Genomic DNA, 15520 nt, shown 5'->3' with positions numbered 1-15520 from the left:
TCTAGAAACTTATCTTCTTTCCTTCCAAAAATGTTTCACCAACAGAGTTATGAGTCAATACTTTTTTTCAAATGGGGAATTTCTTTTACTCCTACTTAAGAAAAAAACAAAAACAAACAAACAAAAAAAGAAACCAAAGAAAACAACAAATAAATACTATGAGTTATTAGCAATAAAAAAAAAAAACTGCCAGTCCAAGACCTTATTGATCCATTTAGCATGACATGAAATCATACAAAGGTATTATCCCATGGCTCAACTACAAGGAATTAATAAATAATAATCTATGCTGAACTGTCAGATATTTTCTTATTTACACTATTTTATCATCAATAGATCCTCATGATGGAGCAGATCCAGGTGTGTAGAAACACAGCAGAGTAGATGTTGCATGCCACCAAAAAAATAATATTCTAAATGTATCTACTTTTTTTCTAGGAATTTTAGTGTAATGACCAACCATGTACTGATTTATAATCATTCCCCATACTTTTTTCATTCCCGAGATTTGAGCATCCCTATATAATTTAAATATCATACACAACCTTTATTTTAAAGGCAAAACAACAGGTTATTTTAAGAAAAAAACAAAACAAAACAAAACATAACATTACTAGAGAGCATAAACTTCACACAAAAAGCATGTGTGGAGAGTTTGAAAGTGATTGTTGTGTTGTTTTACAATAAAAGGTATTTTTGTCCTATGAAATGTACATTTTAATCACTCAAAGAATGTTTTAGCATGTAGTGTTTATATAAACGTTTTCATTAGAGGAAACTAAGGAGCAGATGTATAACACTATGAAGCAGAAGTCCTAGAAAGGCCATATGTGGGACGTTAAGTGAAATAAGTGACTGAAAAAATCAGGCAGCCATCTCAATCCTAGTGGTATGCTTGGTGATTTTGAATAATTAACTTTATTAGCTCCCTGGAAATGAGAACATTACATGCAGAGCTGACTGCAGTTACCATATGTCAGACAGCCACCTGATGTGATGATACATCACAATATTCAAATGTTAAAAAGCATACTGCAGGGAAACGCAGTTTTGTGGAATAATTCCATGAACAGCAGAGGATTATAACTGAGTACCTGAGGATGTCATTACATGCTAATGGAGGGTGTATCTGCAACAGATATGCAATACACCGAGGTTGAATAGACCGTGTCGTGCTCCCTGCAGACAGCAAAGGAAGGAGGTAACTGAACATCTCAGTAACACTACTGCAGTGTACAGGTCATTTAACCACTAGTACTATATACAATGAACTATGAAAACGTATGTATGCAACAGATAGCAAATCCCAGTGTTATCCATAGATTTGGTGACTTCACTGAAAAATTACTGCAGGGGTAATAAGAACAGATGAAGTTGAAGATTAAAAATTCAGTTAAAGATTGAAAATTCAGCAAAGAATGGAAAGGTAATGGAGAACACTAGGAAGTCCAGATCACTTAAGTAATGTGCTATGACAGGGTGGAGCATGAGATACAAGCACTATATTGAAATGTATGGAGGATTTTATTTATTTATTTTATTTATTTATTTATTTATTTATTTATTTATTATTTTCTAGTTTTAAATGTCCATCATACAGCAGAATAACATTGTTGTTTAGGTTTCCATCCATTTTGTTTTTTTCTTTTTTATTTTTTTTTCAAATGTTCTGTTCGTCCTCTACTTTGTCTATAAGAGGTCATTACATCTACCATGCAATCAAAAGATTGCAGACACATTAATTCAGAATTTTTGAATAAGACACTATGTGATACTGATGATTACATAAGTCTGACTGATTATATGTTTATAAGACCTTCATAGAATCATAGAATCATAGAATATCCTGAGTTGGAAGGGACCCTTAAGGATCATCAAGTCCAACTCTTGACACCGCACAGGTCTACCCAAAAGTTCAGACCATGTGACTAAGTGCACAGTCCAATCTCTTCTTAAATTCAGACAGGCTCGGTGCAGTGACCACTTCCCTGGGGAGCCTGTTCCAGTGTGCAACCACCCTCTCTGTGAAGAACCCCCTCCTGATGTCAAGCCTAAATTTCCCCTGCCTCAGCTTAACCCCGTTCCCGCGGGTCCTGTCACTGGTGTTAATGGAGAAAAGGTCTCCTGCCTCTCGACACCCCCTTACGAGGAAGTTGTAGACTGTGATGAGGTCTCCCCTCAGCCTCCTCTTCTCCAGGCTGAACAGGCCCAGTGACCTCAGCCGTTCCTCGTACGTCTTCCCCTCCAGGCCTTTCACCATCTTCGTAGCCCTCCTCTGTACACTCTCCAACAGTTTCATGTCCTTTTTATACTGTGGTGCCCAGAACTGCACACAGTACTCGAGGTGAGGCCGCACCAGCGCAGAGTAGAGCGGGACAATCACCTCCCTTGACCTACTAGCAATGCCGTGCTTGATGCACCCCAGGACACGGTTGGCCCTCCTGGCCGCCAGGGCACACTGCTGGCTCATATTCAACTTGCTGTCTACCACGACCCCCAGATCCCTCTCTTCTAGGCTGCTCTCCAGCGTCTCATCACCCAGTCTGTATGTGCAGCCAGGGTTTCCCCGTCCCAGGTGCAGGACCCGGCACTTGCTCTTATTGAACTTCATGCGGTTGGTGATCACCCAGCTCTCCAACCTATCCAGATCCCTCTGCAAGGCCTTTCCACCCTCATTCGAGTCCACAACTCCTCCAAGTTTGGTGTCATCAGCAAACTTGCTCAAAATACCTTCTATTCCTACATCCAGATCGTTTATAAAAATATTGAAAAGTACCGGCCCTAAAATGGAGCCTTGAGGGACCCCACTGGTGACCGCCTGCCAGCCTGACGCAGCCCCATTTACCATAACCCTTTGGGCCCTGCCCGTTAGCCAATTGCTCACCCATCGTATGATGTTTTTATTTAGCTGTATGGTGGACATTTTGTCCAGTAGGATCCTATGGGAAACCGTGTCAAAAGCCTTGCTGAAGTCCAAAAAAATCACATCAGCTGGTTTCCCTTGGTCCATAATACGGGTGATCTTATCATAAAAGGAAATCAGGTTAGTTAGGCAGGACCTACCCTTCACAAACCCATGCTGGCTGGGACCAATGACTGCTTTGTTCCCCAGGTGCGCCTCAATAAGTTTGAGAACCATCTTCTCCATGATTTTACCAGGCACTGACGTGAGACTGACAGGCCTGTAATTGCTAGGGTCTTCTTTCTGACCCTTCTTGTAAATCGGCACAACATTTGCCAGCTTCCAGTCTACCGGGACCTCTCCAAATTCCCAGGATCGTTGAAAAATAATTGAGAGAGGTTCCGCGATGACGTCCGCCAGCTCTTTCAGCACCCGGGGATGAATCCCATCCGGACCCATGGACTTGTAGGGATCCAGGTGGAGTAGCAAATCCCGCACACGTTCAGGGTCGGTTGGGAGTTTGTCATCCCCACCGTCCCGGTCCTCCAGCTCAGGGCACCCTGGGTCCCGAAGCCCATCATCGGCATTGAAGACAGAGGCAAAGAAGGCGTTAAGCGTCTCTGCTTTGCCTATGTCATTGTCTGTGAGGAGACCTTCCTTGAACTATAACCTTATATATATATAACCTTATATATAACCTTATATATATATAACTATAATAACCTTGAACTATAAATATGTGTAGGGAGATGGACAGTGCTTCCCAAGTAGGCACATGCCAATTTTAGCATATCAACATAAGTGAGTAAAATGAATAGAAAATAAATGAATTCGTAGAAAATAAATGAAAAAGAAAATAAATGAATTCGTTCTGTAGAACTCCTACTGCCTTCAGACACAGAAATACCAAGAGTATAAAGTAAAGAGAGAAGGATCCCTTAAGTAGGGCACCCAAGGAAGCAGAGGAACTCATTGAATATGTTGTTATCTGCTCCTATATCAGTATGATTATATATCAATATCTAATATTCTAATGTGAGTGTATACTATCTCTGAAGGACAGATTTTTCCTGAATTACAATAGATAGTGACATAGAATATGTCATTCCTCCTAAAACACAAACATGTAAAGCCAACATCTGTTTCACCTGAAGCAAAATGTGAACAGAATGGCACGGAGATGAGAGGCCAATCACACTGGTTAGAGAACACTAACATTGGTTGTTCTGCAGGAAAAAAGTGAATTTCCCCAAACAATGACAAACGGATCTGCTTAGGAAAAAAAAGACACATATGCTGCATTTATTTTTATTTTTTAACATCTAATATATTTTATAGCAGATAATGAATTTTAAATACTTAATAATTTATAAGGCCAAGCAGTGTTAAAGAGGATTTTAAATGAAGATTTAAAAAATAATAATAATAATAATAATAAAAAATCTATGGCCAGCTCCAGACTGTTCCTGCAATGGGAATCCTAGGGAGATTACCCTTGCCACAGAAAATATAGTCTGTGGAAAGATGCAGTCTCTAGACTGTACAGTAGTAACCTAGCACAATTAGTGATCAGGGAATAGCCTTTCCCACTGTCTTAACTGGTATGTATATTTGGTGTGATAGAACCAGATCCTAGAGATCTTTTACTCTTAGACTGATCAGTTAAACAAGTAAGTGAAAAGGATACTCAAGTTGTACAGTAAAGTTTATATGAACAACAACTGAAACAGGGAAAGCTCAGAAGGGAAGTAAAAGGAATGTAACCACCCCTAGTCCAAAGTGTCCCTGAAGAGGACCTGTTCCTTCAACCTTGTTTTTACTCAAGCAACATTTCAGTGGCTATTTTGGCATCCTTATCAGTACCCTCAAGCCATATTTCATTTTTTTATTTTATTGTATTTTATTTATTTATTTATTTATTTATTTATTTATTTTCCAGCAGTCTTCTTTTCTGTTTCTCTGCCTTTCCTTTCAACCTGCCAGTCTTCTTCCTGTGTATGAGTCTCATCCTCTGTTTGTCCTGGTCAGGAAACTTTATTACCCAATCATACTCAATCTCTCCCAGCCTAGACTGAATTTCCTTCATGCTTCAAGTTTTCAAGTGGTCAGGTTTCCACATGAAAAGGCAACTTAAATTTTGTACTGTCCAGCCTCAAAGTAATGTAACCCTGTAAAACCAAACATTGTCCTGGTTGCAATGCTCCACATTAGCTGAGGTCCTCCAGAACGAGGGAAGACTCATACCTACTCAAAATGGCTGGAGCTGACCAGAGGAAGGTGAGGCAAGCATGGAGAGCTCTAGCAAGGAGAGAGCCAGCAACAGAAATGAGACCGAGAGCTTTCAGCAAAGCCTCTAAGTTAATGGAAAGTTAATGGAAATATAAATATTTATTATTATTATTATTATTATTTATTTATTTGTTTGTTTATTTATTTATTGAGAACCTAAAGAAAACTACAGTTTCCTAAAACCTAAAAGCCACGGAAGCTGCAGGGTAAAATGGGAGACCTGGGGAACGAGACTGAACTCCAGGCTGTGAAGATGGCAGATGGCAGAATTGTTTTCATATACCTTTCCTTTCCCTTTTTTTTTTTGAGTGTAGCACAACACAAGTGTGTTTTTTCTAAGTAAAAACACTATTAAAGTTTTTTAACTTATTTTTCTAAAGAGTTTAAAGTATTAAAACCTTTTTTTTGTGTGTGTGTTTGTGTGTGTTTCAGGTGCTAGCAGTTTGTGAGTTTTGTTATGATTTGGAAGGACTCTGACAAAATATCATCTTGAGATTCAATCCTGAAGACATAATCCTATCTGTAGGACTATATAGAAGGAATATCTTATTGGTATCAGTAGGAATTCTTATGACAAAAACTATTCAGGCCTTTAGCTTAATCCATTCTTACCTTTTTTATCTAACTTAATATTTCATAATTTCATAGATTACAAAGAGAACTACAGAATGATCAAGCCTATATACATTCTAAAAACGTTACTAAAAATAATTAAACTAAACAGACCTTTAAAAAGTTTTTGATGCAATAATTATGCAAGTGAAAAGTATCCTTTTTTATTTAAAAAAGTGCATGATATATGTTTCCTGTTGCTGTTGAGAAGCTGATTTCAAATAAGGTCACTACTTTCACTAAACAGTTCGACAATTACATGAGAAGAGCTACATAGGGACATCTAATTTGTAATGTTACCTTTATCCTTAACTAAGAAGGAAAGACCCAGTCAGAGGCACTATTGCCGTAGATAAACAAGACATAGATAGACAGATAAACAGTGCAAAAGGGCATCATTATCATCAGTTAAGACTGGCCATTATTACCAATTTTAAGTTAGCCATCTTTTGAGTTGTTACCATCTCAGCTAATGCTAAATTAGTTACTCTTTGCTTACTATTTCTCTGGACAAATAAGATAGAATTATTAAAAACAAAGAATCAGAACTGTTACCCAACCTTTCAATTACGTGCACAGTTGAACAGCATGTTTCCTATGTATTTTATCAAATAAATAACCATGTCTGACCTCAAGAATAGTTTGCATAATAAGCAAAATTTAATGTGTTGTTACATTTGTTAATGGTCCATGTTTTAAGCCTTCATTACAAATGCCTGAAACTTCCTAATTAGTGAATATGCAATTAAATATTAAAATAATAAGCACAATAATTAAGAATGAATCTTTATCTAGCTAATCTGAATTAAAGTGAGACTTGTACTGTTTGCAATGAGTGTAACAGACAATAAGTGACACAGAAGGGTAAGATAAACTAACCACTAAGCATTGTATATCAGTACTACACAAAATAAACAGTCTAAGATCTCCAGTTTCTGTGTTCTTAATTCTGCTTGTATCCATATTACCAAGAAATTATCTGCAATGGTAATAAGAATATTCATGTGAGGTCCCTTCCAATCTGAATTATCCCATGATCCTATTTAAGATGATATATGAGTACGTATAATTTCAGCAATTATGCTAGAATATCAGTAAGTAAATAAGTGTAACATTAAAAGATTCAGATATAAGGAAGGATAGCAGTGGGTTAGCTCATCTAATTTTTAATCAATCCCTGTCTTGCAGGTGGGGGAAAAAAAGAAAAAGCACAGTCTCCTACACTGCAAGTCTTGACAGAACGAAATGGAAAAACATTAGCTTTCAAATAGACGCATACTTCTACCACCTGAGCAGGAAGCACAGAATAAAAATCAGACAAGAAATTTTGCTTCTCAACTAGAAGTGTACATTCAACAATTTATAAGATCAAAAACAGCAAGTATACAATGAGATAAGACTATGTTTCTGTAATAGGTACTGCAGCCTTGTGACTGTTTCTGAGTTTTTCCTAATCTTCATTCTTTCGCTCCACTATGTTTTTTGCTCTTTAAGCATTTCACTGATAGATTTTTCATTTTTATGTCCACCCTACTGTCTATACTGGTTGTATTTTAAAGCTATCTACACTTTAAGACTTCCTATTTTCCACTCGTTCTAGTTCAGTGAACAAAAATAAAGATATATATATATATTATTTTGTGTGTGTGTTTGTTTGTGTGTGTGTATACACCTGGTACAGAATTTCCTTGGTTCACAAAGCACAGTATATCCCCACAGCTGAATATAACAAGGATTAACTAATACATTTAAAACTTTATTCCTGCTTTTTCATGATGTCCTCAGACTCTGGAAAAGAAACTCACACAATCTATATTTAAAGAACAAGTAGATCTGAACTTTCTAGTTTTTCTTTCTACAGATTTGAGTACTTTTGTTTTGGTTTTAAAATCTGCACACTATCACAGAATGGTGTAGAAATTCTTTCTTGTGAATTATTAGAAAAGGTATTAGACACAAACACTGTCAGTCATCCTGAGATAATTTTTGCTGCTGAACCTTGTGACTCATCTGGAGGATCTTCCCAATGAATCTGACTTACCCTGTCCTTTATGCAGTAAATAACCAAGTGTACCTTGCTGTCTCAAATATTGTTAGGTCCTTGTCTTATTTATGTTTAAGCTTTTTTAGATCACTACATTGTATCAATAAATATATAGCTGCTTCAATCTTAGCAGTTAAGTATATAATTTCATCTGTTCAATGTAGCAAATGCATTGACCCTTTCTTTTTAATGAGGAGAGTGAAATATTTCCTCAGAAATAATGTATTGTGACATAGTTCTAAGGGAATAATTTGACAAACAGCAGAAGAGTTTCCAGAATGAAAGCTGTTTTCTCATAACAACTGTTATGAGATAATTTTAAAGTGGAGTTAATACTCAGATTTAGAATTAACAACTGCTGAAAACTGCTAAATTGTAAGTACTTTTTGGCAAGATATTCAAAAATTCCCCAAACGCTACACAAAAAATCCTTCTGTTTGCAGTCCTGAGCCTCTACACAAATGATGAAATCTGTTACTGCAAGGGTTGTGTGGCATTGGAATAGGCTGACCAGGGAGGTGGTTGAGTCACCATCTGTGGAGGTCTTCAAGAAATGTGTAGATTTAGAACTTAGTAACATGGTTTAGTGCTGAACTTCAGTTCTAGGTTAAAGGCTGGACTAGATGATCTTTTCCAAACTGAATGATTCTATGATTCCATGACGCATCATACTGGCACAATTTGTGGATTAATCCAAGCCCAAAAGACAGTCCATTAAGATTGTGGATGATGCATTGGTCTTTTACACCCATACAAGTTCTGTCATATTGTTCTGGATGTATGGAGGACTTGAGTCTTCTGGGCTGTCATTCAGGCACTATTTACAACTTGGTTTGCATTAAAATTATGTGTTAGAGAGAAGATGAGTGTTGCAATCAGTTGTGTATCTATGTGGTCCCATAGATAGGACTTAGTTTTAGTTCTGTTAGGACTTAGTTTTTAGTTCCATATCAGAGGCATCTGATGTGGATAGAATAACATATACACAATATACACAAAGACCAGTAGTTTCTGTTTAAACCAAAAACATGCAATTTCCCTGAGGGCATGAACAGGATTTGAAACCCTTGTTACCCCTGGTGACAGGCTGCCTGAGCAGGAGGCCAGCTCCAAGGCGGCACAACCCAAGACCAGGTGGTGGCCATGTCAGAACGATCCAGGAACAGTCTTGTAGACCCGAGTTACCATCACTGGACCTTTGCTACACACTTCTTGTTCAGATACTGTGGGACTGTCCTCCTGCCCTAAAAGGACACTTCCTCTGCCTGCCTCATCATCACTCCCAGCTTCTGGTTTTCCTTCCATTGTGAAGCAGCCCACTCTTGTGGCCCCTGACATTAGCTTTTTCCAGCGAAGCTGACTCATAGACGCTTATGAGTTCAGGTCAGAAAACCCTTTCTGTAAGCAGAAGAACAGGCACATATTCTCAATTAAACTCTAAATTTGCTTTTCTTGGGAAGAATATTTGTTTCAGAAAAGAACCTTTTCAAGTCCTTTTCATTTTACTTCATGATTCAGCTCAGAAGCACTGAGTAATGCACACTACATTGCACGAGTTGGGAGCTGTTTAGAAACAGATTACATATGCGAAATACGTGGATTTTATACCACTTGCATTGATATAATTGCATCTGGGCCATTTATTTCATTTTAAAAATCCATTACAATTGATTTTATTGTTATAAAGCTATATATAATCCATGAATATAGAAAAATATCCAGCTAATTCTTTGTCTATGAAAAGTAATTCTCTTAGTATGAAAATCTTCAGACTATTAGAATTATGAAGAATCAGAATCAGCACATTCACTTAAACTTCCAGAAAGCTGTCTGAATGATTCTTATTACATGAAAACAACCTGTAGAGTCAAGATAAAAGTATTATTTACTTCACTTGTCTTGAGCAACACCTTTGCCTGCTTACCTTACATGAGTTATTTCCACATGTAATTACATAATTTCCAAATATTCATTGACAATATGAACATAGAAACATGTTAATGAATGTGAATAAATTAATTTAATTAACCCAAAGAAATATGGAGTGATACCTGAATTGATGAGTTTTTTCCCTGATGTCACATACAAATATGCAACAGACAGTTTGAGAGGGCGCTCAGAACATCTACTTGTGGTTTAACCCAGCTGGCAGCTAAGCACCACACAGCCATTTGCTCCCCCTCCTCCTCCTCCCCTGTCAGTGGGACTGGGGGAAAGAATTGGAAAAAAAAAAAAAAAGAGAAAGCTTGTGTGTTGAAGTAAAGACAGTTTATTAGGACAGAAAAGAAAGAAAAATTATAACAGTACTACTACTGCTACTGTGTACAAAACAGTGATGTACAATACAATTGCTCACCAGACACTGACCTATGACCAGCCTATCCCCAAGCAGTGCTGTCCTCGCCCTGGCCAGCCACCCCATATTAATTGCTCAGCATGATGTCATGTGGTATGGAATATCCCTTTGGCCAGTTTGGGTCAGCTGCCCTGGGTCTGTCCCCTCCCAGCTTCTACTGCACCCCTAGCCTGCTCACTGGCAGGACAGAGTGAGAAGCTGAAAAGTCCTTGGCTTAGTGTAAGCACTGCTCTGCAACAATTAAAACATCAGCATGTTATCAACATGAATCTCATGCTAAATCCCAAGCACAGCACCCTCCCAGCTACTAGGAGGAAAATTAACTCTATCCTAGCTGAAACCAGGACAGATGTTTTCTGACAGGTCGCGGGAAGAAGATTGGCTGGCTTGGGGGAGCTTATGTACACATGGCTTTTAGGCTGCAGCCAAAGTGTTCCTCTAGATCTGGAAGTTTGAAGATGGTTGCAGTCTCCAAGCTCAGAGCCAACCACATAGTAGCCTGGCGCAGCAGATTTTTGTGTTCCTTGCACTAGCTGTTCCTTCACCTCCTCCTCAGACACAAGGACACACGTCTCTTTCACACTCCTTCATTAGTTAACAAGCCAGATAGATTAAAGCCTCTTTCTTCAAATCACTAAGATACCTGCCTTTGGTTTCAGTGAGAATTCAGGCCCTAACAACTCAAGTTTCTTCTGAATGGGGTTTCTTCTGTAGAGGATAATTTCATTTCCCTTTTGAGGACTCACAAGGATGTAGTAACAGAAGCAAAGGCATAAAACAGTACCTGAGGCATAGGCTACTTTTCAGCCTGCAGCAGACTAGAGGTATGATATTATCATTTCAGACAAATATGATCTATGTAATGTGAAGTGTTCCAGCATGCTTACAGTCTGCCAAAGGCCAGAAAATGGGGCCTTCATTTTAAGACTGAATGGAAAAGAAAAAAAAAAACCATCACCACCACAACAACTAAGAGAAGGAACTTTTCCTTCACCTAAATTTTATTATTTCATAACTCCTTCAGGTGGCCACAAGGAATTTCCCCACCCCACCACCAAAAAAAAAAAGACATTGTGGCATAGAGGTATAATTTCAGTTCACACCAGAAGACATTCTTCTCACTGAAGTACAGTTCAGCCCCACAAAGTGCCAAAAAACCTGCCAAATGCAATGTATTTACAAGTTAGTTTTACATGTTGGCATTATTTACTCATCTATCTTGCATTCAGGGCTTGATCTATCTGGAGGGGAACGTGTAATGCCATGCAAGGTTGTTTGGTTGTGTGACTGACAACATGACTTCAAAATTTTGAACTGTTTGTATAGAAGAAAAATACAGAAGAGTACACTATCCCCAAGGGAAACATAGAAAACTACCTGTTGCTTCTCAGGTTTAAAGTTTTCCCTTAAAAGGCGTAAGCAAAGGTGTAATCAGCTGTTTGAGTACAATTCTTACATATACATGAACATTTTCCTCTCCAGTTTCCAACTGGGAGTGCAACATTTTTCATCATACTCTTAGGTCAGGACTCTGATTCTAACAATGGTTCCTAGTGCAAATTTCCAGAGAAGACAGAAACAAACCAGTCCTGACTGCTTTGAATGAGATGGAGAGAGCAAGCAACTGTAAATGAAGAAAATAAACCTGTAGGAATGTTTTCAAATAACTGTCATTGTCCAAAAGCTTTAAATCGGTTGAATCCTTGAAAGTTAACTATTGTAAACTCAGGTTGCATCACTGAATTTGAAGTACTAAGATAGACTTGCTCCACTGCAAAGCCTCAGTCACAGTTTAAACTGGCACTGCCTCTAACTTCACAGGAATGAAGAAGAAAAGCACATCTTTCTACCTTGTCAGCTACTGGCAGACCTAGAGGAAAAAATAAAAAGAAGTTGTTAAAAATCAAGAAGTAATTTTTTTAGGACATTTCACCAAATATGTAATATTCAGTAGTAACCAGACTACAAATGAAAGGAAAGATGAAACAGTAGAGAAAGATGAAACAGTAGAAGGTACTTGCATGGCCTTGATTTACATGGCAATTGACAACAACCACAATCCGCAATGACTTATAAGTGCCTTACACCATTTCTATACCACTATTTCTAGAGACAGGCTGGGAACGGGTTCCCTTTAAGCCAGGGAACATTTCAGCATCTCCAAAGCTAACGGAATGGTTGACTGCTCTGTTGACTCATGTTCCTGGGGACCAGATCTAGGTTTTTCCTTCCAACTCACATACCCTTGCCTCTAGTGTCGAGGTAGATTTTCCATCCTATTTTCTCATGTCTTCTCCATGGTCACTCACATAGGTCAAATCACGGGGTGGCACAGGCTGTGTACCCAATCCATCATCTTCCTTGCACAGTAGGACCCTTATCCCCAATAACTGAGACGCTGCTTTGTATATGTGGGAAGGAAGATCAATTCTCTTTAGGTTGGTGGACCTCTTCGGAATGTATCTCCACAGCCGAGACGCAGGCCTGTAGGGAAGAGGAGAGACTTTCTTTGTACTGCCAGACTTGTTTAGCCAATTCATCCACTGTGGGCTCCTCATGGCCTTTCCAGGGGAGGTGTCCCCTGCTCTAGATGCCTGCCCATATCCTCCACTCTCCCTGCCACGCATAACTCGCCTGCCCCACCACAGATCTCTGGATGACACTCTTAAGTATTTGTTTCACCTTAGACAAAGCCTGAAGTGCATTTAGGAGACACAGCGATAAGAACATGCTGGTCTGAACATCCCAAGGATAGTCAAAGTTCTGGAAAGCTACCATAGCTTGCCTGGAGGAGGAGAAAGGGAGAGTGAGCAAGCAGGAAAAGACATCTTCCCCTGACCCTACCTCAGAAACTATTAACAATTACACCTTTCACACTTTTTCCTCAGGGAGCCAGTCTATGGAGGGGTCAGGGGGAGATGGCCAAAAATGTTTTCTTTCTTTCAAGTTATCTCCTTGAAACTATGACTTCTAGCATTTTAATGGCTTTTGACTTGCATATTGTGAAAACAGCATTTCTTTTATGAACAGCACATTCTCACAACTGCCACTTAGCAAGAGTAATGATAATGCCACCAGAATCTACCCAAATCTGTTTCTACTCACCACAAGGCAAAATTTGAATTCACAGTAAGGCACCTTTGTCACACAGCCTGTTGTTCAATCTTAACAAACACTTAAGAGCATTCTTCAAAGCCAGGCTTACCTGTATGCACTTGAGCTTCTGAGACTTTCTTTTTTTTTCTTTTGTTTTGCTTGTTAGGGCTGGGAAGGAAGCTTAGAATCCACATAAGTAACTTTACTGAAAACAGACAAGGTGAAGGAAGTACTCAAACTCCTCAACATTAAACAACTGTAGAACCCAGGAACACTTACCTGCCAGCTTCTGAACTTGAGTCACTTCCAAACTACTTCACAGTGAAGTAGTACCACCAGGGTTTTACTGTGCTGAGAAGGCACCACCAACGTAACTAGCTCATAGAGTCTCTAAAACTATTTCACAGAGACGGTAGAAAACATGAAGAAGAAAAAGCAGCCTACTGGGAAACACTGAGTCCACTTCACCATGGTAGAAAAACACACTAGGCAACCCAAGCCTCTAACTCCCCAGGGAAGGCAATTCCCTACAACTCCTCATGCTTCCTATATAGCAACGGTCAAATGATCCACACCTGGCAGATCTCACTTAACAAGGGTGGAGCCAAGAGACCACCTGGAATAGGCTCATCTACCTGGCTTCAATGTTTTAAGGTCAATTGCTCCTTCTCACTAATAGAAATAACCTGACAAGGGGCTTAGGGCTTAGAGTTGACCTAGTGAATTAACTGCAAAAGGTGCATAAGAGTCATATTTCTGTTAGTCATTCTGTGAGGGAAACTAGTACAGAATCTGTTAAAATAAAATAAATAAAAATAAATAAAAGAAATAAATAAAAGAAAACAGAAAATGATCTTAAAGGCTAGATTGCTATCATAGATTTTCATCTGTCTAGTCACGACAGAGAAAGAATACAGCAATCAGAATTACTTTTCTTGACATTAATGTTATTTAAATTTGCTTTTCTGAGGTCTCTTCTTTATGCAGGACTTTTCAAAATCTAACCCCATGACCTCTGACTACAGTATTTACTTTGGCTGCATGTAAACTATCATGTATAAATGCCAGGATCTGCATCTTCACTCATTATTCAGGTCAAGGACTGCGCTCAAAATTTTGGCTTTAATTTTGTTACATGACTACATTGCTGTTGTTGTGGTTTAACCCAGCCAGCAGCTAAGCACCACACAGCCATTCGTTCATCCTCCCCCCTCCCTCTCTGGGATGGGGGAGAAAATCAGGGAAATGAAGCCTGTGGGTTGAGATAGAGACACTTTATTAAGACAGGAAAAAAAAATAGTGATAATAGTACTACTACTACTAATGTGTACGAAACAAGTGATGCACAATGCAATTGCTCACCACCCGCTGACCGATGCCCAGCCTATCCCTGAGCAGCTGGCCCCCCCATCCCAGCTATCCACCCCTACCTACCGTTTAGCATGACATCAGATGGGATGGAATACCACTTTGGCCAGTTTGGGTCAGCTGTCCTAGGTCTGTCCCCTCCCAACTCCTGCTGCACCCCTAGCCTGCCCGCTGGCAGGACAGAGCGAGAAGCTGAAAAGTCCTTGGTTTAGTGCAAGCACTGCTCTGCAACAATTAAAACATCAGCATGTTATCAGTGCTCTTCTCATCCTAATCCAAAACATAACATCCTACCAGCTACAAGGAGGAAAATTAACTCTATCCCAGATGAAACCAGGGCAGCTCATAGGTATCAGAATTGTCACCATACATTCTCTCTTTTTGAATGTATACTTCATAATTAGCTTAAGACAAATCAACTTGAACAACTGAACAACGATACTGAAGTGACTTGAAAGTCTCTTGACAAGGGCTACTGATAAATGATAATGTATTCAGTTGTGAAAAATTGAAATGGGGTATATTTCCACTGTTCATGTTAAATTTACTTTTGACATCACATTCTACAAGGGGAATAGAAAACACATTAATGAAACTGACAGTTAAATTGGGAAATGTTGCAACAAGGACAGCTAAATAGCACAAAGTGAAATAGGGATATGAAACAGAAACTAAAATATGTTCAGAAATTTGCAGACCAAAACAATTGCAAATTTAATATTCCCTCCAACTCACACAAAGAAAATTGCATCAGAAGAAGCCGAAAAGCACTAAAGACAGGAGAGTTTTAGACACTGACATACAATAGTAAAAACAGTTGACTTTTTTGCTGCTGGAAACACAGAAACATCCA

General features: G+C 38.9%; 1 long non-coding RNA gene across 1 annotated transcript; it reads right to left on the bottom strand.

Moving 5' to 3' along the window:
- Positions 1–9744: 9744 nt before the first annotated feature.
- Positions 9745–15181, bottom strand: LOC310895877. Its single transcript, XR_014581018.1, has 3 exons — positions 13579–15181; positions 12447–12687; positions 9745–12073 (listed from the first exon to the last, which is right to left on the bottom strand). It is a non-coding gene; the product is annotated as an uncharacterized lncRNA (long non-coding RNA).
- Between the last annotated feature and the right edge of the window lie 339 nt (positions 15182–15520).

The sequence above is a fragment of the Anser anser genome (genome assembly GCF_964211835.1).
Source record: "Anser anser genome assembly, chromosome: 2".
Lineage (NCBI taxonomy): Eukaryota > Metazoa > Chordata > Aves > Anseriformes > Anatidae > Anser > Anser anser.
The sequence above is the reverse complement of the archived record's forward strand: the minus strand, read 5'-3'. Positions and strand labels throughout refer to the sequence as shown.